This window comes from Pan paniscus, chromosome 17 (genome assembly GCF_029289425.2).
Source record: "Pan paniscus chromosome 17, NHGRI_mPanPan1-v2.0_pri, whole genome shotgun sequence".
Lineage (NCBI taxonomy): Eukaryota > Metazoa > Chordata > Mammalia > Primates > Hominidae > Pan > Pan paniscus.
This window is the reverse complement of record NC_073266.2, coordinates 42408248-42429035: the sequence shown is the minus strand read 5'-3', so window position 1 is coordinate 42429035 and position 20788 is coordinate 42408248. Positions and strand designations below refer to the sequence as shown.

The 20788-nt window shown below is 41.9% G+C and overlaps 2 long non-coding RNA genes across 3 annotated transcripts in view; one reads left to right on the top strand and one right to left on the bottom strand.

Moving 5' to 3' along the window:
- Positions 1 to 1368: 1368 nt before the first annotated feature.
- Positions 1369 to 20788, bottom strand: part of LOC106634024 (uncharacterized) — a 275737-nt gene continuing 256317 nt past the window's right edge. For both annotated transcript variants that reach the window (XR_010110107.1, XR_010110109.1), the window contains exons 8-9: positions 13731 to 13891; positions 1369 to 3673 (exon numbers count right to left, since the gene is read on the bottom strand). This is a non-coding gene — a long non-coding RNA (uncharacterized LOC106634024). The remainder of the gene's footprint in view (positions 3674 to 13730; positions 13892 to 20788) is intronic.
- The window catches only part of LOC134729218 (uncharacterized), a 59763-nt gene continuing 49170 nt past the window's right edge, over positions 10196 to 20788 (top strand). The window contains exon 1 of the long non-coding RNA XR_010110110.1: positions 10196 to 10920. This is a non-coding gene — a long non-coding RNA (uncharacterized LOC134729218). The remainder of the gene's footprint in view (positions 10921 to 20788) is intronic.

Below are 20788 nucleotides of genomic sequence, written 5' to 3'. Positions count from 1 at the left end.
GGTATTACTGATGTAGAAAAATGCTACTGATTCTTTTAAATTGATCTCAGATCAGGCAACCCATTAGATGTAAAGTCCATGGATTCTTCTTTTTCTATGTAAGGGTCCTGTGACTTACAAATGATAACTGCCTATCTTTTCCTTTCCAGTTCTTACTCCTACGATTTTTTCTTTAATTTATTTAAAACATTGGGTAGGATCTAAAGTAGGAATAATATATGCCTATTCTGGGCCAAAGTGGTTAAGAAACAGGTATATCCTCTTTGCTGTTTTTTCTCCATCTCCTGGCAGAGGATGCTGAAGCAAGGGAGAGGAGGGACAGGATGACAACATGAAAGAACCTTTGATCCTTGCATCATTGACTAGCATGCAGCCTTGTGAATATTCACTTGGACTTTTCGTGTTAAGCCACTACATTTTTAGAAGTTACCTGTTTTGGCAATTAGTGTTACCATAACTAAAACACACACACACACACACACACACACACATACACTCACACACACACACAGACCTTGAAAATGGATCTTTGTACTTTGTTCTGGGCAAGAGAGCTAAACATAGAAATGTAAATTTTCTTTAAATCAATATATAATTTAAATATGATCCCAATCATCCCCAATAGTGTATCAATGGAAACATGACAGATGTCTGTAAGTTTTATCTTTTAGTAAATATTTGAAGACAGAGATATAAAAAACTAAAAATAAAGTAGATTATTGAGTAATTTTTCTTGCAATACACTGTGAAATAGGTTAATGGTATATAATAGAGAAACTGACTAATGTAACAAAATGTGTAGTACCAGAAGATAGAGGGAGTATAGGCTAAAGGAGATTTTAATTCAATAAGGGAAAGGACTAAAGTAAACTGAGTACTTACTTTATAACTTACAACAAAATAAGCGTCAGGTGGGTTGAAGCTTTAATTTCAGTTATTAAACATGTGTTTTGTTGAACACTTAGTATATGCCATGTTCCAGCTCCTAGAGATACAATAATTAACAACAACAACCAAAAACAACCTCGAAAATTCCTACCCTCATGGAGCTTACCTTTCAGTGGTAGTAGAGAAACAGTGAAATAAATAAGCGAAATACATAGTAGGTTGAATGGTGACAAATATTATGAAGGAAAATAAAGCCATGAATAGAGTTAGTGTTTCCCCAGTAGGTAGGTGTGGGATGCAATTTAACTGGAAAGGTGACATTTGAGTGAAGACCTCAAGAGTGTGAGAGAGCATCGTTGTGCTTCCATGTCAATAACAAAAGCATAAAATGAATACAGGAAAAGCTAGGTGCCTATTTCTGAAATCTTGAAATGAGGATTTTTTTCAAAGTCTGATACTGAAGCTGGAAATCATAAAGAAAAACTGGACAAAATTTACAACATAAACATTTAATCAAACTTAAAGATGAATGACAAGCTGGGTAAAAACAGCAACAGGTTGGCAAAATAAGGGGTTATATCCAGGGTACCCATATAATTTATTGTTCAGACCAAAGTACTTTGGAGAGTGAAAGGAGGTACTATTTGTACTTATGCCAGGAGACCAGGTGTAATGTAGGACTTCCCCAGATAAACTAAACTGAGTCCTTGTAAATAAGTAAGACAGATATCTCAAGAGAGAAGTGCATGCAGTTCACAAATGACCAAATGCAATGGCTATGAACATATGAAGTTATGTTAGACCTCACTAATTACAAAAGGAAAACAAAACAACAATGGAACATCATGTGTTTTGCTCATCTATTTTAAAGATACATATAGTGATAATGCCTCTGATGTTGAGGATATGTTGGTGGGATTTCAAAATGATGTAAATTTTCTTCAGGGATACTGGGCAGAATGCATTAAGTTTAAAATGTCCATATTCTTTAACCCTGCACCTCCAATTACAATAATTAATTGTAAGAAAATAATTGGAAAAGTGGACAAACTGTAGTATCAAGATATCCAAAGTAGAGCTTTTAGCAATGGCAAAACAATTGGAAACATCCCAAATGGTCATCAGTAGAGATTTGTTTAAACAAATTTGAGATAGTCATACAATAAAATACTCTGCAGCAATATTAATTAAAGTGATAGATTTTATAAAAAACACAAAACCAAAAATGTCCACATGATAAAAGTTTTATTATTTCATTAAGTCCAGAACTGAATTATCTCCAGTGTCTTTCATCTGCACTTGAAAACTAGCCAGTTCTGGCCTCAGCATCACTTTTTCTTATAAAGCCTTGCTAAAACCAGATAGTAGTAGCCATCACATACTTATACGGACTCTTGCCAACAGTTTTCTTGAGTTAACAGTCTTGGTATGTATATGGTCAGCCTTCCAAGTTATTGCAGGCAACAACTTTGCTAAATGTTTTGCCAACATATAATGAGGCACTCAGCCTTCATTTCAAAGAAAGGATACCGCTTGTTTCTTTACTTCCTGCCATTCCATCACTAGGCCAAATGACATTGATTTCAGGTTTTGGTTATGAAAGCACTCTACTTCACAATACAAATTTCTTTAAAAGTTAATGTGGTCTGCTGTTGTAAACAAAACAAAAAATGTGTAATGGCTCAAAAACCATAGAAATTTACTGTCACTCACATAACGTCCAACACAAGTGTTCCCAAATGGTGGGCAGCTCTCTTATAAGCAGTCTTTCAAGGATCCACAATTTTTTTTAACTTGTGGCTCCTTCATCTCCTAGGCTTCATCGTCATCAGGAGAAAAAGAGGAAGAGAAGGTACACATACTTCTTACTCATCTCAACCCCCAAAGTAACATGGTTAGCTTTTGCTCACAGTTCATTGGCTAAAATTCAGTCACCAAGTCTGATCTAGTTTTTTATAAGGAATTGGGAATGTCATCTAGCTAAGTAACCAGGAAAAGGAGAAAATGGGTTTGGTGACCAATATGTTAGTCAGAGTAGGCTTACTAATGCTGCAGTAACAACTCCAACATCTCAGTGGCTTAACCAACAACATGTATTTCTTTCCCACACAAGTCTGTATGGCACTACAGGCAGCTGTCCTCCACATGATGACTCAGCAGCACAGACCACTGTCATCTTTTGGCACCATCATCTCAATACGAAGCCTCTTCCATGATTGCTAGAACAGGGAGGGGGAAACTGGAGAAGTATGCCTGGTCTTTTCACTCCTTCCGCCCAGAGGCAGCATCTGTTACTTGTGCCGAGTGGTCAGTCTCTGTCACAGCCACCCCCAACATCATGATGTTTATGGAGATATATATATATTTGTCATGAATGGCCTTCAAATATTTGTTACGTGAAAATCCATAGAGTGTGAAATAACAGAAACAGCATGATACCACTTTTTAAAACTATGTACGTGCAACATAGATGAAACTCAAAGGACCTTACCCTTTGAAATTCAAATTAAATTCACTCCAACCCCATTTCACATTCTCCGTCTCTCTCCAATTCTCTCCAGGGACTCTCTTCCTGAGGTCCAGGCCTCAGGATGGAGGGGTGGCCACTTACTGCTTTCTTCAGTGCTTCTGACCCTGAGCTTATGCAGTCACTGAAGTAGGTCAGGGAGTAGATAATCTTGTCCTTTTTGCCATCCTGGGTTGACATCACAGGATATCACCCCAGAAGTGTGGAGTGAGACAAAGCATCTTTCCTTGATGTCTTCCAGAAAGATCACTGAAGGCACTGGAGATTTGAAAAAATAGTGAGAAGAATTACATTTCAGCTGCACATAGAAGAAAAGTCCAAATGAATGTTAGATATCCCTAAAGTGGCTCCAAATGTCCCTCTTCCATTTTTACAACTCCACCTCTGAGTATCAGCAGTTTAACCATCTCTTTGGTCTAGTTGTCTCTTGTCAATCGTGATTTTAGTGTCATACTATCTAACTTTGAGCAGTATATTAAGACAGTTTCCTAATGTTATTGTATTTATTGTATTCAGAGAAATTCTGATTTCTTAAGGTAATTAACGTTATTGAGATATTAAATTATAGATAAATAGTTACACTTGAGTACACAGGCATTCAAAGAGAGAAAGAAAGGGGAGAGAGAGCGAGGGAGAAAGAGAGACAGAGAACGTTTCAAACCAACATGTTAATAGCAGTATCTGTAGGATTAGATTGAAAATGATTTTTCTGTCTTTTTGATTTACTGTATGTTTTTTGCTTTTTCCATGATGAGCAATAATTCTGTAGTAAGAAAAGATGAAAGCAGTAATTGCCATTAAAACACTACATTTCTTACTAGTCTGTTTCAAACACCAGAAATTTTGCTAACTCCTTGTCACCCTTCTGTTTCAGAGTCAGTCTTGCCAATGATTGAATCACATAAACTAATAGGTTTTACTGAGATGGTGGAGCATTACTCGCTTCCGGTCTCTGGCATTCAGTGGGGAAGTGCACACGTGAATGGGAGAAAGGCAAGGTTAGCATCCTCTTTTGTTTCGCTCTGTCACACTACCCTTTAGGCCAGATCACATGGCACTAGGATCTGTATTCCCCAGGGAAACCGTCTCCTGAATTTAAAGTCAGAGCGGAGAAGAGGGCAAAGGTGATAAGAAGCAGAGCTGAAATTTTTAATAGGAAATGCCTCATGGAGCCTACAGAGGAAAAGAGAGAGAGAAGATTGTGTATTTTAAGGTTGTTTGCAAATTAAGCCATTTCCCTTCTAGTTCTGTGTAATAATTACATATTTTTGAGGAAAAGAAATTCTAGAATATTTCTCATGGAGTTTGAAATAGACAATCAGGTAGCTGTTTACTTAAAAGGTAATTACTTTCTTTAGCTCAGTTGAGTGAATCCTGTGTTTGCAAGCTCTAAGGTGGGGTAAGATAAGAGTGCAATAGATTTGTTCATTCAAAGGATGCGTATTGAATACATGCTCTATTCAGAGGTCTGATATTTACGTTAATAAATAGTGGGTCATGGAGGCTAAGCAATATCCATATGGGATGAATGCATTCAGAAGCCTGGCCAAGAAAACATCCCTGAACCAAATAAGAATATGTGGTTATTAAGCATTTAATAAGTATTAAGTAATAAACACACAAAAGAGGTCAAATAATGGTGTAAGGGGTGGGGGCTTTTGAAGGCCTATGGCAAGGTATCCCAAAGCATTAAATATATGAGCCCACTGCTATCCTCCATCATCTCTGTCCCTGTCATCTGATGACTGATTTGTGAGACTATAATTCAAGAATTTGTGTAAGGAAGGTGCACAGATGTTTATAGCCCCATATGTCAGTGCTTCTCCTCTGAATTTTCCACAACATGCTCACTGAATTCACCCTGAGCCTATCAGCCTTCCAGGTTCCTTGGGCTCTCAAGTAAAGATGAGTGCTAATTACTCACCGTGAAGTTGAAGAAACAATCAGCTGAATCCTTCTGACACTGAGTAGTGGTCTATTTCATAAGCATGCAAGAAAGTGTTTTAGAACAACTTGCCTGCTCTAGTCAGGATACGCTATTTCCCACCCCAAAACTCAGTGGCTCATAACAGTAAACATTTATTTTTCACTCAAACTCTGCTGTGGGTTTGGGCAACTCTCCAAGACACCGCTACTCTCCATGCGGTGACTCAGTGATCCAGGCTGCTTTGATCCTCTTGCTCTACCATCTCAACATGAGTCCTCCATGATCACCACAGCAGGGAAGCAAGTGCTTGGAGAATTCTGCCTACTTTTATATGCTTTGGCCCAGAAGTGTTGCATGTTCCAGTTGCAGTCCATTGACCAGAAAACATCATATGCCTCAGTCTAATGAGAGTATAAGAAAAGTAGGTATGCCCACAAAGTATTTTAGAACTTTATTATCTCTGATCTTTATTTGACTTTTCTTTATTTTTCTGAAGGAGAGATTTAATTGAGTTTGCATAGGTGCATTCAGTGTGGAGCACCTGAATTGGGCAGAATTCCTGTTGGCATCTCCAAGGTGGCCAAGTTTCCTGTGCTGGGTACATATACGATTGCTTTGTGCTCATCCAGCATCTCTAGCTTTGCCTCCCCAAAACAATGTACCCAAGCAACTAACATAAAAAAAAATCAATTGGGGCCATTTTTCTTTTTTAAAAATCCCTGAAGCTTCATAGATTTTCCCCTGTGGTGTATCCATCACACACAGTCTGTTACCATGACCAAAGGTCCACAGCCCAGGTCTATATCGAAAACTAGTGTCTAATGTAGGAATGTCCTCTCCTCACCAAACAATTATTGAATCATTGTCATGTGCCAGACTGGGAACATAATGGGATTTCTATCTTCAAACACTTTTTGGTTAGTAGGAAACATAGATCAATGAATTATTCTAGCTCCTCACATAGTGAAGAATATGAGGTATGCTAAAAGACAGCTGGGAAGGGTAATCTAAGTCTGCTTAGGAAATCCAGGAAAGCTTCCAAGAGACAGTGACATTTGAACCAGATGAGAAAGCTGGGGAATGTGAAGAGCAGTGAAAAGAAACCAATAGCAGATCCTCAGTCTTCCCAGAACTAAAATGCAGGAGGTTGCAGGAGGTGAGAAGGAGGCTGGAGAAGTAGGTGCAGCCCTAACAGGAAGGTCCCTCTGCCATTTCCCAAACAAAACTTTTCTGCACCCATTTCTAATTTGACTGTAAGATGTGGAAATGAGAAGCCACTCAGGAATTCAGGAACTCATAGGCTCACTTCCTCCCAAATGTTGGGATCTCCTTAACGTAGCCCTGAGATCAGAAACCCCAAGGAACAGGGAAAAGCTCATTTGCTTCCTCTGGTCTGGAGCCAGCTGGCAAAGAAGCGAGCAAATAAAATCGATGCAGTACATCTTGTGGCGGGTCATCCAGACACCCGCACATAGCTGGTTACATTTGTGTCCCTGACCATCTTCATGGCTCACAGTGTCCACTTCGCCACCACCAATCTCATGCCTGGTCCCTGACCCAGGAGGGGAGCGCAGCAGCCGGCAACCTGCCAGCCTTCTCACCTCTACGTTCTCCTAGACTTCATAACCCCATTCGCTCCCAAGTCTCCCCAGCCAGGGTTTTCAGGGCTTGGCAAGAACGTAGAATTAAATACGTGGCAGATGTGCTCAGGGTCAAGGGGCTTTCATTCTTTTGCTGATTTGCAGTTTCTCTGACAGTCTAACTCCGTCCAGGCCTCTCTGATTATTTCCTATCCCATCACACTGTGAGGTCTGGAGGTCTGTGAATTTAGCTTTGAGCATATGACCAAATCTAGCCAGACAGTGTCAGGGACCCAAGAGCCAGTCTACAAAAGAGATAGAATAAAATATCAGTGGCTGGTGACGGGAGAAACCAGTCACGAGAGAGTTTATCTCGGGAGGTGACAGACAATGATAGGTGTTGCAAAGTCTTAATGTCAACCAGTATCTTGGCGGTTGAAGTTCAGCTCGCCTAGGGTAAGAGGACATTATCAACCTTTGCTCATCCTCTGAGGAATAAATGTGTCTGTTACCAATCCAGGGGGCCCAGGACACCATAGTAATAAATGTTATGCCACCTAGCAACAATGACTGTGACCCAGCAATGAATTGTTTGGGGAACAGGTCATATCAGAGTGACTTTTAAATAACTGTTCCCTTACAACCTCCTGTTTTTCAACTGGGCAACCATTCCCGGCGTTAATGCCACTCTTTGTCCCTTAAGGCGGTATAAATTTAGTTTTTTGTGTGTCTGGAAAAGCATATGCTTTCTGGCCAGACTTGGAGCACATCATCAATTTTAACATGATGGAAAAGGACTGGGATGTTTGTGTTCAGTCATTCTGCATAAAGGAGAATGAGGTCTTGGAACTGTCACTATCTTTAGAATCCACTTCTCAGCTCCTTTCCTGAGATGGCAGAGACAATGGCAGTAGCAGGAAATGATGCGCCCGTGTAATATACTGGTCTGTATTATAGATTTAGAATGGAAAAAAAATAGAATGCCAAAGAGTTATTGTTTTTCTATTCTATTGGGCAAGAAACACTTCGTAACAAGGCAACTGCTGGCTGTTGTTAATGAAGGGGGATTTCCGTCTGTGGTAGGCTAAATAAAGGTCCCCAAAGATGTTCACATCTTTATGCCTGAAGCCTATGAATGTCACCTCATATGGCAGGAGGGACTTGGCAGATGTGATTAAATCAAGGAGTTCAAGATGGAAAGATTATCCTCATTATTGGAATGGGCCCTAATGCCATTGCAAGTGTCCTTATAAGAGAGAGCAGAGGGAGATTTGATTCCGGAAGAAGAGAAGGCAATGTGACCCCAGAGACAAAGCCTGGAGTAGATGTAGCCACAAGCCAAGGGATGGAGCAGCCACAAGAAGCTGGAAGAGGCAAGGAACGTGTTCTCCCCCTAGGGGCTCTGGAAAGAACCAATCCTGCTGACACCTTGACTTGAACCTGGTAAGACTGAGTTCCTCTATCTGGCCTCCAGAACTGCAAGAGAACACATTTGTGTTGTTTTAAGCCACTTAGGTCATGGTAAGTTGTAGGAGAAGCCTTAGGAAATGAGTACACCAGTGGGTTACGTTCAAAGGGAAGCCTCAGCTATGTGGTTACATTCTATAGCTCTTTCTTTCTTTCTTTCTTTCTTCCTTTCTTTCTTTCTTTCTTTCTTTCTTTCTTTCTTTTTCTTTCTTTTTCTTTTCTTTCTTTCTTTCTTTTGTTCATTTGTTCTTTCTTTCTCTCTTTCTTTCATTTTCTTTCTTTCATCTCTTTCTCTCTTTCTTTTCTCTTCTCTTCTTCTCTTCTTTCTCTTCTCTTCTTTTTTCTTTATTTTTTTGAGACAGGGTATCACTCTGTTGCCTAGGCTGGAGTACAGTGGCATAATCATGGCTCACTATAGCCTCAACATCTGGGGATCAAATGATCCTCCTGCCTCAGCCTCCCAGGCAGCTGGGACCACAGATGCATGCCACCACACCCAGCTAATTTTTCTGATAGAGGTGCAGTCTCACTATGTTGTCCAGGCTGGTCTTGAACTCCTGGTCTCAAACGATATTCCTGCCTCGACCTCCCAAAGTGCTGGGATCACAGGCATGTGCCACCACACACAGCCTGGTTTTTAAAATGGGATATATATATAAATGGATATATATGTGTGTGTATATATATATATAAATGGATATATATGTATGTATTTAATACGGAGTCTTGCTCTGTCAACCAGGCTGAAGTGCAGTGGTGCATTTTTGGCTCACTGCAATCTCTGTCTCCTGGGTTCTCCTGGGTTCAAGTGATTCTCGTGCCTCAGCCTCCCAAGTAGCTGGGATTACAGACATATACCACCACGCCTGGCTAATTTTTGTATTTTTAGTAGAGACCAGGTTTTGCCATGTTGGCCAGGCTGTTCTTGAACTCCTGACCACAAATGATCCATCCGCCTTGGCCTCCCAAAGTGCTAGGATTACAGGCATGAGCCACTGTGTCTGGCTTGGTCTTATATATTTTTAAATGAAGTGGTTGTGTGGGTAGTTACCTGTCGGATTTGCACCATTATAAAAACAAATACAAACTACTTGGCTCATTTGCAACAAAGTTTACGCAAGAACTGTGGCAAGTGAGCCTCCTGAAGTTCAGGAACTGCAAGAGAGAAGGGTTCCTGTGAGAGCCACTCCCAGAGGTCTTGGCCAATCAGGATGGCTGCAGCGGTGAGCAAGTGCTGAGCTGAATTCAGGGGCCTCTGGAGATCAGTGCTGCTGGGCGTGGAGCATCTTACAGTGCCCCACACAGCCACCCTGAGGCCAAACAGGATGCCCCCTTTTCCTGCTTCCACACATATTCCTTGGACTTCTCCTTTTTTGTGATATTTTTCATTTTCAACTCAAACCTGCCCTCAAAATCGCTTAAATCTGATTGTGTCTTTGTAAACATGTAGGGAGTGAGGACACACCATGTGATTCGCCTCGGGCCCCACACACCCTAGGGATCATTCTTGGATCCTCTATGCTTGGACGGGACACAATTGTTTTAGTTACGTAGGACCAGGAGAATTTGCAAAGTTATCAACAAAAGCATAGGGTCAGAGAGGAAGAGTGAAGCAGAGACAGTGAACTTTAGAAGCATAATCTCATTTAATCTTTCCAATATCCAGAAATTGAGGATTTCTTAAATTCACATATACACTGAGGACCAGGAAGACTTGTTATTAAAGTTACCCATGTAAGTGGCAAAGCTGGGCTCCAAATCCAGGCTGGGTTGATTCCAAGGCTCTTGTTTTTCACTGCACAATTCTGAAGGCAGCACAGGTTCCTGAACAAAGTGTTCTGGGCATTCCAAACTTTCAACTCTCACCAAAAAGCCCAGCAAAAATTGGGGGAAATCCTTCAGGGAACTATTCTCAAGTGAGCCACAGGAAGAGTCCTGTTTTGAGGGCAAGGCTTTTCTTGAAAACTACACTCTCTATGCAGCTCATTCCTGAAGAAGGGCTTTGGCATGTGGAGATTATGCCCTCTTGCTAGGGTACTGGAAGGGATCCATGTGGTATTGTCCCAGCAATAACTCTGCCACAGAGATATGCGATCTCCAGCAGCTGTCGGCAGGCTTCACTCCCATTCCATCCTCCTTCCTGCATCCAGTAGTCTCCCAGCCCCGCCTCACCCTCCCACTGCTCCAGAAGAATGACAGAACTCAGAGCTGCAAGAGAAAGAAGACTGAATTCAGTCTCTCTTGCAGAAAAATTGTTTTCCGTCAAGTTGATAATAATGATCACACTGAGAATGAATGACTCAAGATGAATATCCAAAGATATATCAAAACCTGGTCAGCAGTCGTGGGGAAAGGAAGAAAGCCTGAGTTGAGTTTATGAAAGTTTTCCACTAAAGTCAGCAACAGCTTAAATTCAAACCAGGCACAAGACGCTTGAATCTCCATATGAGTTGTTCATCAAAGGGCTGAAAGAAAAGAAATCTGAGCCCGAGCACGGTCTGGCCTAAAAGCTTTCAAGTGACTCCTTTCTGGTAAGGAAACTATTTCCTTTGTCTGTACGTGTTCAGGAAAACTGCCTTTTTGGAGCCTGGTTCATTCTCAATTCAGGTCACAGTTATTTTCACCAGTTAAAAGAAAAAATCCTAAGCATGGAAATGTCTGCTGTTCACCATACTCACACTCACAGATGCACACACACACACACACACACACACACACAATTATAAATACACAGATCGTGTTTATTCATGCTGGAATACTATATGACTTAACATGTTTATTCTAGGCTGATTTCAACTGGGGTGAAGCAGCTAGCACTCTGGTATTCAGGTTATCTATGACTCTGTTTGCTAGAAATCAGGGAAGTCATGTACCATGATATTGCCAACACGCCTTTAATAAAAAAAAGCAAGCTCAGAGCTTAAATCCAGACTTCTTTGCTAAGGAAAGTAGGCTATTTAGACAGGATTGCATTGATTAAAAGTGAGGAGGAATAGCCAAACTCCACAAGGAAATGAATCTTCGTGGCTACCCCATCTCGGGCTTCCTTTCTTTCAGCACTTGGTTTAGACAAATGGCTCTGGAGTTCGCAGGGTTTGTTCACAGTCAGTTGAGAGGGATCTCCCCTCTGCTCACTTGATTTTCAGCTTGCAAACCCTTACACGGCATTCGGATGGAACAGTAGCTGGGAGATCATGAGGGTCTTCTGGTGTGTTTCTTAACAGTGTGCCTTAACATTATTTTCTCTTCTGGCTTTTGTTTCCTTTTTTTCCTGTTTCATTTTTTCTTTTATTTTTTTTCTCTGTAGTCTAATGGGATTCTTAGAAATTAGAGCTGAAAGAATCTCTTTAAGCTTGTCTCCCCTATCCCTTTTCAGGGCACAGTTTTTAATCTAGGGTTACATTTCCATTTTTCCATCAAGGCCCCTTCTAAATGCCTCTAACTGTGGGGCTCCCACCACTTCCCTTGGGAGACTATCCCCTGGCCTCACAGACTTGGCTGTAAGGAAGATTTTTTGAGAACCCATCCACCAACTCTTCTTTCCTTGCTTCATGCTACTCCTCCAGGCTGCCTCTCCTGAAGGTGGATTTGGGTTTCTGCATCCACTGCACTCCCTGCAGGAGGCACAGATTTGATATCTACACAGAGCAATGGCTATTTTTACAGGGTTCTTTTTTGGGGGAAATGTGAGTCTGCTTCTAGATAATCTGTCAGTGGACCGAGATTATAAGGCACCCAATTCAGGAGCCTTTTACATTTACATTTGGTGTGGCGTAAAGCAATAGATGAAATGAAGTCTGAATTTTGCCTATTAGCTTGTCTTACTTGCATTAACTAGTTAGTGGAAAATAAGTCGTGTTGATAGTACCCTTTTCTGTTTATTAACAAGGTGATTGGATTTCTCACAAGGCTGACAGGGTGTTTCTGTCCATTTTTAGAAACTAGTCCAAATAGTACTGGGGGAAAGAAGAAAGTGTTTCCCCTAGTCCATAGAATTTCTCGGCAGAGACGACCCCAAATCATGCCCTTTGTAGACATGTTAGAATGTTCTGGCTGATGGCCTGTGCTCACACACCACCAAACCACTGGTGGAATTTGGTTCCCTGTCAGCCTTTCTCCATGAAACTTGAGACTCAGGAAACTTTCAAACAGATCCTGAAGTTTTAGAATCATAAAAGCTGCCCCAAAATGAATTAATAATAAATATTTTAAAAGATTTATGACTATTTCTGAAACCTTACTTAAGTAAGACAGGAACCAAGTCGGGATTTGCCCAGAGTGCAACAAATTGTCTTTTAACCCTAGTTGGGAAGAGAACAGCCATTCTTGGAAAACTTAGAGATCTGCCTGATTACAAATTTACAATTTCCTTCCTTATGGCACTGTGGAAAAAATACGTTAATGAATAAAAGCATGTGCAGCTTCCTTTATTTCTGTCACACAATGCATGTCAGTTGTGTAACTATTGCCTACCTTTTAGGGGGTCTCCTTGGGGTAATTGCCAGAAACCTAATGAAGTTTCGGGAGCCCAGAAAATTTCCCAGCTGAGTGGAAACGTTGTTTCAGGGGAAACAGTTTAACACAGTAGAATTGTCTTCTCTTATAAGCCAACACCCTTCCCTTCTTTTCCCTTCTTTGCCCAATGTCTCAGTTTTACACATTTTGCTTTAGCAGTTACTCTCATTTTGAAAACATCCCTTTCTCCAATGCTAGGCCCTGACCTACCCAGGTGGGGAAAAATTTTTGCTTTTAAATATCTTGTTACACCAACAGTTCTTTCCCCCTCTAGCTATAATTTTCATCTTCAAACTCATTTTGGGCATAGGAGTGAATTCCTAGTAAAGGTCCCCAAACACCTAGAGGTCGTGAAGGTGGTAATGGGAGTCTATATATTTTACATATTTCAAAAAGCCTAATGGAAATCACATATTTACTCAGAATAAGGCTGCAGAAAAGATCAGCACAATTTCTTTGATTTGGTTAGAAATATAGCAAGTCCGTGTGTTAACGACGGATAATTTGTGTGGATGGGAAAGATGTCGCTGTCAGCACAGGGACTCTGGGGTATGACCAGTAAATCTCAAGTTGTTCTTAGAGCCCCCCCCCACCCATCAACTTTGGTAGATAAAAGCCTTTGGAACAAATATTGTGAGGTGGGGAAGGGGGTGCAATTTCTAGAAGGGAGTTTGAAGCTGAGAAGGTCAAGAATCATTGCTCTGTAATGTTCCTTAAGTGACCCTGTGGTCCTATAGGGCCAGTGCCTTTACTTTTGATGGCTTTCCAGAAGGAAGGGAGGTTCCAGGAGGAATCCAGTGACCCAAGGATTGTTAGAGCATCTTACCTGACTTCTTCCTTGCATTTCTTCTTCTGATAGAGCAGAAATGTGTTGCAGATTCCAGGGAGATTGCAGGTTCCCATTCCTGCTCATCGCCAGCTGCATCAGTGCCTTGTTTTCTCTTTCTAGGAAATTAAAGGAGGTGACACCATCTATTTCTTCATTCCCTGCAGAAGAGGGAGAATAAACCAGATATTATCAATGTTCAAATTCCTTGGAGTAGGATACTTTGTAAATACAAGTTGTTATGATCTTATTAGTCCAAGAAAAGCAAGAATACAAAGACCGATACAGTCTAAATGGGTCCCTATATATTTTTATATATAGGTAAAGAAATAGACATATGTGTATAAATATATACTTATGTATATCTTATACATATGTGTACATCTTACACGTGTATGTATACACACATTGTTTTTCCATTTTTGGTCTGATTTATTAATAATTAGTGTTCCATTAGAAAATGAGTTTTATGTGAATCATGCACACACGGCTGAAATTGTTTCAATGGCAGATCATATTTTACCATTGGGGTTTCATAAGTCACTGCGGAGCACAACACCATCACCATATTCATATTTCAGATCTGTCAAGACACCCGGATAGTTCATCTGATCACATGGATTTCCATTCCAGGCCTTGAGAGACAAGAAATCCGGTCATCACAGAGAGCCTGGGCAATTAAACTGAATCAGTGCTCCCGGTCTCAGCAGATGTCTTCTGGGTTACCATGGGGGACATGGGTTGGTATGAGGTTTAATCAGGCACTAACAGCACCTTGCTGGGAACTTCATGGTTGATAAAGGCAGCCGCATCAGACCAAGTAGCTCCTACTTTTTAAAGAGAAAGCAGCCTCTTTGAAATGTAAAAAAGGCAGGCTTTGTTGCAGCATGCAGTATGAAGAGAATCTGAGAGGAGTTGCAGTTGTTTCTTTCATAGGCCCTAGCATTCTTTCTGGGTCTCGATAATAAAGTGAAAGGCACCCCTAAGGCTAAATTTTTAAAGGGCCCTCTATGAACCCCAAGCTGGCCAGCCCTGTGGGCCCCATTGCTGGTCCACTATTATGTAGGATTTCGCTATTACACTTGTCATTGTCATGCTGCTTTGTGAATGACATTGGTCACAACCAGGTTCTTGTGCCATTTTGAATAGCTGGATCCATGTGCAAAAAAAAAAAAAAAAAAAAAAATAGAGAGAGGGAGAGAGAAATACCATCCAAATAGGGCCCAAGTATGTGTGAACGGGAGCCTCTTCTGAAGTCTAATTGCACTTGTCTCTGAGGAGGAGAAATGATCTTGAAGGAGTTATTCTTTGCCCTGGAATTTCATTTTGCAGTAACTCTTTTCAGGCAGTTTTTAGTCTCAATGAACGTGGGAGGCGTGGTTGATAGTCCTATTAAAAGAAGTCTTTAATTTGTCTATATGTAGACTGACTATGTAATTTCTCATTAAAATCAGGACACTTTAGTGAAAGGGGGTATTAGTCATAATCACTCAGAGACAACAGGCATAAACCAGGGTTATTCCAGGCACATGGTGACTCAACAGGCAGGCTGGCTTTACAGCTTCTAACAGCAGAACCCAGGCTTCCTCACAGAGGACCCCTGCCCTAAACTCGGAGGCAGGTCTTGGAGAGTCACAGGCTAAGACAGTCCACTTAGCAAAATCACAGGAACCCCAAGTATGCAGGTGAAGAATATATAATTTAAATAAAATAAAGAGACAAAATGTTGCTTCATTCACAACTGGATATCTCTGTATTCTTTTCTAGAGTTACAGAATGCTAGTGGCATCTTCTTTATTATTATTTATCCCCTCTTTCCTCTTTTTCTTTTTCCTCATCTCTCTTTTCAAGCTCTGAGACACTCAGCAGTGCCTGTGTCTCTTGGTGGCCACAGCAATCGGGGTTTACAAGTGTGGTCCTTCCCCATCCCCAACATCCTTCACTTCTGCAGCTGCCAGTGGCCTTCAGAAAGACACATTGAATCCCTTCTAGCTATCGGATGGGAGCCTCAGCGCTTGCCTTTCTCATCTGAGTCTTCTAGAGCTACTGAGTCACAGCATCAGTGCTGGGATGCTTGATGACAAAAGTCACTGCACCCCTGCCAACCACCCTGAAGCCTTGGAGGAAATTTTCTTGAAGATAGTGAGGGTCAGGGAGCAGGAAGGGGGTGAAATCAACCCCAGAACTCCCGTCACCCACTTGCTACCACTTCCACGACTCTATCCTTCCCAGCACTTGCCGGGAGCCTTGCCCCAGAAAAGAGAAAGGTACCAAAATCTCTTCTCAAAAGCACCCAGATACTGCCACGGGGTTTGTGTTATTTTCCCCACATTTTAATTCTATTTAGTTACTGTATTCCACTTCAAAACAGGACAAAGAGGAGGAAGAGTAAAAGAAGAAAGGGAAGGTTGAGGTGCTCCTAGGGAATAGTCTTGGGGTAAAGTAACACAGGGTGACAGCTATTTTGAGGCAAAGGAGAGAAAGAGCAGGAGGCTAGGGATATGATCAGGATAATGAAATGTTGGTGACAAAAAGGTCCGGGAATGTAGTCAAGTGTCAAAGGGCCCTTGAAGAAAAGAATTCCCTTTACTCGCCACAAATCTTTTTTTTTTAAGCCAGTTCTTAAAAACTGAAACAAAACTTTGTGTCTGTTGTCACAATTTCTCTCCAGCGTGAAACATGACAGTATTTAAGCGTTCATTGACACATCCGGAATGCCCCAAAGAGAAAGGGGTTAATTGAAAAGGTTGCAAACCTTCCAGTACATGGGACTTGAAACGGATGTACGTGGGTGTTCATGTGTATGTGAGTGTGTTCCTTCCTGGGCTTCTCTTTCTAGAAGATTTTGATGGTGGCTGCACTGTATCTTAACTGTCAAGCTATTTTTTCCCTGCTAGCTTTCATTTGTGTTTTTCCTCACCTTTCCGAGACCCTTACCTCTCCTCTCTTAAATCTACTCACCACAGAGCAGACATAATCCCAGATTTTCAGTAAATCAACACTATATGCTCCCCACTGACTGAGAGAATTTGATACTGACAGACTGTTATACCTAAAAGAAAAATACTGCCATGGTTCCTCACATTCTTCGCCAGGAAAAGAAGGCAGGGAGGAGTGTGTGTGGGATCCATTATAAATTAGGCAACACAGAGCCCACTATTCTTAACGTGTATTTCATGAAAGTGGATGCATATGTTACCCTACCCTTGCCCACATCTTTGACCAAACCAACCTCAGTACCTGGAGTATTTCCAAACGCAATTAACTCCCTTCAGTACCAGGGCACTGGTGATTTATTCGGACTACAGCAAGGGTAGAGTCCACTGCCCGAGAGAATGCACGGGCCTCCACGTGGGAGATCGAGGCTGAAATGTGGGGACTTTGAATGCCACACGTTGCAAACTCTGGGCTCTGTCTTATGAAGGCATGTTCTGGCTGTGGGGTTGAAAGAGCGGTTTTCTTTTGTTATTCATCCCTGTGTCGATGATGGGCATGGTGGCAGGATTTAGACTTTGTGTTACCAGGTCAGAATTACTGAGAGCAGAACTGGCTTCAAGGTTTCAGAGTCTATCTCAGCTTTAAATATCAGATCATGAGCACATGCTTAGATTTAGAACTGACTGTCTTTAGGAGATTAGGACTTCTACCCATATGTTCCAGGGCCTGGGGTTGGGAATCCAGGTAACGACTATCTAGGGACCACAGTAGGCAAAAATGTCTGGGGTAGAGTAGTTGGCAGTCGTGGTCTTACAGTGATCCAGTCATCTCTCAGACCAGTGAGCATGGAAGACTGAGTTATTGCTTGGCAGACCTTGGATGGAAGTGGCTACCAAGAGATCAGGAGCTACTCAAGGGCAGGTGCCATGCTTTCCCCAAGGAACAAACACCAGTCCCAGTATACACTGTAAAGGTGTGTGCAGAACAGGGAGTGGGTTTTTAACATCAATTATACTTCAGAAAGGATGCAAATATATGCCCCTCTTGGGAATTCACAAGCCATATTCACTTATTGAAGTCTATGAGAAATCCTTCTGAAATAAAACCAAACTTCTTATGTTTATTTGGTCAAAGAACTTCCTCCTCCCTACCCCTTCATAACACCTCTTAGGTGCTCACAGAATTCTTCAGGAAGGGCTGACTTATTCATCTCTCTGTTTCTAGTGCCTGTCACCATGACCAGCACCGAGAAAGTGGCAATATGATCTGTTCCTTTATCCCACACATACGGATTGGGCCCCAGACAATGTTCCAGGTCCTGGGGATATAGAAGTAAACTAAATAAGACAGTTCCTGTCTAGTGAATCTGATGTTCTAGTCTGTTCCCTGTAATCTCAGTTTGATCAATGAGGTTCAACATCAACCCAATCCCTTAAAGTCCCTTTAAGTGAACTCGAGCCAGCCTGAGCCAAGCAGGTGAACTGCTGGTGGACATGACCCAGCAAAGGAGTCCCCAGCCACTCCTACAGGGTACTTCAGGCAGCAGACGACCCCGCTGCTAGGTGGCGTATGGGGATCCTGGGCATCATTGCATTCAACTGCACGAGCCCCCACAGCCTGCTGGTGTCTCTTCTGCTTTGCAGAGCGTCATGCTTTTGTCTGTCAATCCCAGCCCTGTGGCTGCCACAGCATGTGAATCTGAAGGAAAAATCACTCATTTTCACTTTTTCTCGGTTTCCTAACATATAGCAAATAGGGATGATTAATAATATTCATCTCCCATTTCATATCCCCTTTGGGAGATAGCAACCTCTCTGTAACACATAATATAGTGCCTGGGCCCTCTGGGCATTCAAGACTATTTAAATTATTTCGTAAAAGCAAATTTCATTCCTTTTATTTCCTCCTTTTCAGCCTCTATATGTATTTTTTTTCCATAGGCAATGTTTCTCTTCTGGTTTTTGTTTTGTTTTCTGAGGGCAACGGCTGATGAAAGGAAACAATCACCCCATCTTCTGTGAAGCTGAAAATCCCCCAGTTTCTCCTTTGGTGCCCAGCGATACCACTGAGTGTCAGCATGCATCTGTCTCCTTCACTCATTTTCCAAGGACCCTCTCCGTGTTTTTAGTAATTGATTAGGGGCCCTGCAGAGGTCTCCTGCACCCCCTGTGGTCTGTTTCATTTGTGATGACCACACCTCCCTCACAACCCACTGAGATGTCAAAAGCTGCTATTCAGAGGCTGGCTGATCCATTGAAGTAGGTTTTGGCTGGGAAAACTCCCCCTCACCTCTTCTCCCCCCACCCCCTCCCCACTGTCTGGATCTTCCTGAGGTCCTCTGGATCACCAGTAGCTTGGCAAGCAGGGAGCTCAAACTCAAAAGTGCTGGAACCACGGTGCAGGGTTTGTCTGGGCTCCCAGCCTCCTGACCCAGCACATGGAACCTTGCTGGGAAATATTCAGCATGTGCCTGTTACAGACTAGTTCTTCTCTTCCTCATGCTCCTTTTTTTGCCACACTGTTTAGGGACGGAGGTTCTCCTCAGCCTCTGGAATAAAGCCTATTTGCTTTGTATAATTCTACCCTCTCCTGGCTTTATGCTGGGTCCAATCACAGATTTTAATCAATAGCCACAAGTACCAGACCTTCTTATCTTTTCATTACCGCTACACATCAGAACCCTATTTGCTTGTGTTCTTGAGAAAGAAAGACAGAGAGAGCGAGAAAGAGAGAGAGAGAGAAAGTGAGAGAGAGAGAGAGAGAGAGAGTATACTGACTCTGAGATCTTGAGAAACTAGCCCAATTAGAAGCTACCATGAATGGACTCTTAGGAGAAAGGTGTGCCTCTACAAGTTCTAAGTAAGCTCTTCTAAGACGCCAGATAGAAGTCATATGCTGTGTACTGAATGCCAGACAATCAGCAAATGTGTGATGACACAAATGAGTATGTGTAAAGCTGGTGAGACCTGCAATTGACATTGGGACAATGTCCTCGTCCTACTATAGTTACACAAGATGTTACCATTAGGGGAACCTGGGTGAACGGTCTATAGGACCCTTCTATATTATCATTGCCATTTCCTGCCAATCTATAATTACTTCAAAATAAATAGTTTTAAATATTGCATGGCGAGACTAAGCAAACATTTTGCTCCAGAAAAGTAGTTTAAAATTTGGGTGCTATTTATAGATCCTGCCCACTTTTTAATGACGATAAGACTACAGCACCCAAGCTTTTCTCAATAGACAACTTACTGCAGACCCACTAAGGTGGCAGGCACTGAGGATGTATATTTAGCATGGTTTTCACACATGTTGCTGAGAGTAGACATTGGATGAATGATTGGATGAATTTAAAAATAAATGAAATACCTTTCACAACATCTGGATGGCAGGGGAGGCAGAGTTGTCCTTTTTGCAGCAAAATGGCTTAGTGGTTTGCAACAGAAGGTAGAACCTGAATATATAGTGTGGTTGCTACATTTGACTATAAAAACAGGGCTTGGAGCAATAAACCAACCATGATTATAATAATAGTGACCGTGTCTTTCAGTGTTGGGGACCCTGAGAGTCAGTATGGTTTATCTCTATATCCCTACTCTAAAGAGCAGGTGACTACTTTCACAATGAAAAGAGGGAAGCCACCAGATCTTCTATGTACAAAGCCTCTTTGAGCCTTTTTGAGCATGTGGGTGTCCTTCAGAACTGAAGCAGACCTCCAAGGCCAGATATTTAATACCTGAAATGAAGTAATTCCACTGGAGTAGAATGAGAAACATCAGCCTGGGAACAATCAAGTTTCAAGATGAACCATCCATGTGAACTCTTTCTGGAATATTAGTTCTATACTACCTATGCCCTCATCCTCCCTCCAGATGGTGGACAGCCCTGCCTGCCCTAGCCAGGCTTAGCTACTCAATCTGCCCCAGGCTGGAAAAACCTCTGCTCATTTTTGACAAAGTTGAGAGGAACTAGGCACAGTGGGCAGAAAGTAACTATCTCCCCTGTGCACAGAAATTAAATATGGCTGATAGCCCTGCACAATCTCATTAAATCATTCAATATCTGTTACAGGGAAGAAGAGTTAAGGACTCTGTGTGGATCCAGAAAGCTGATAGAAC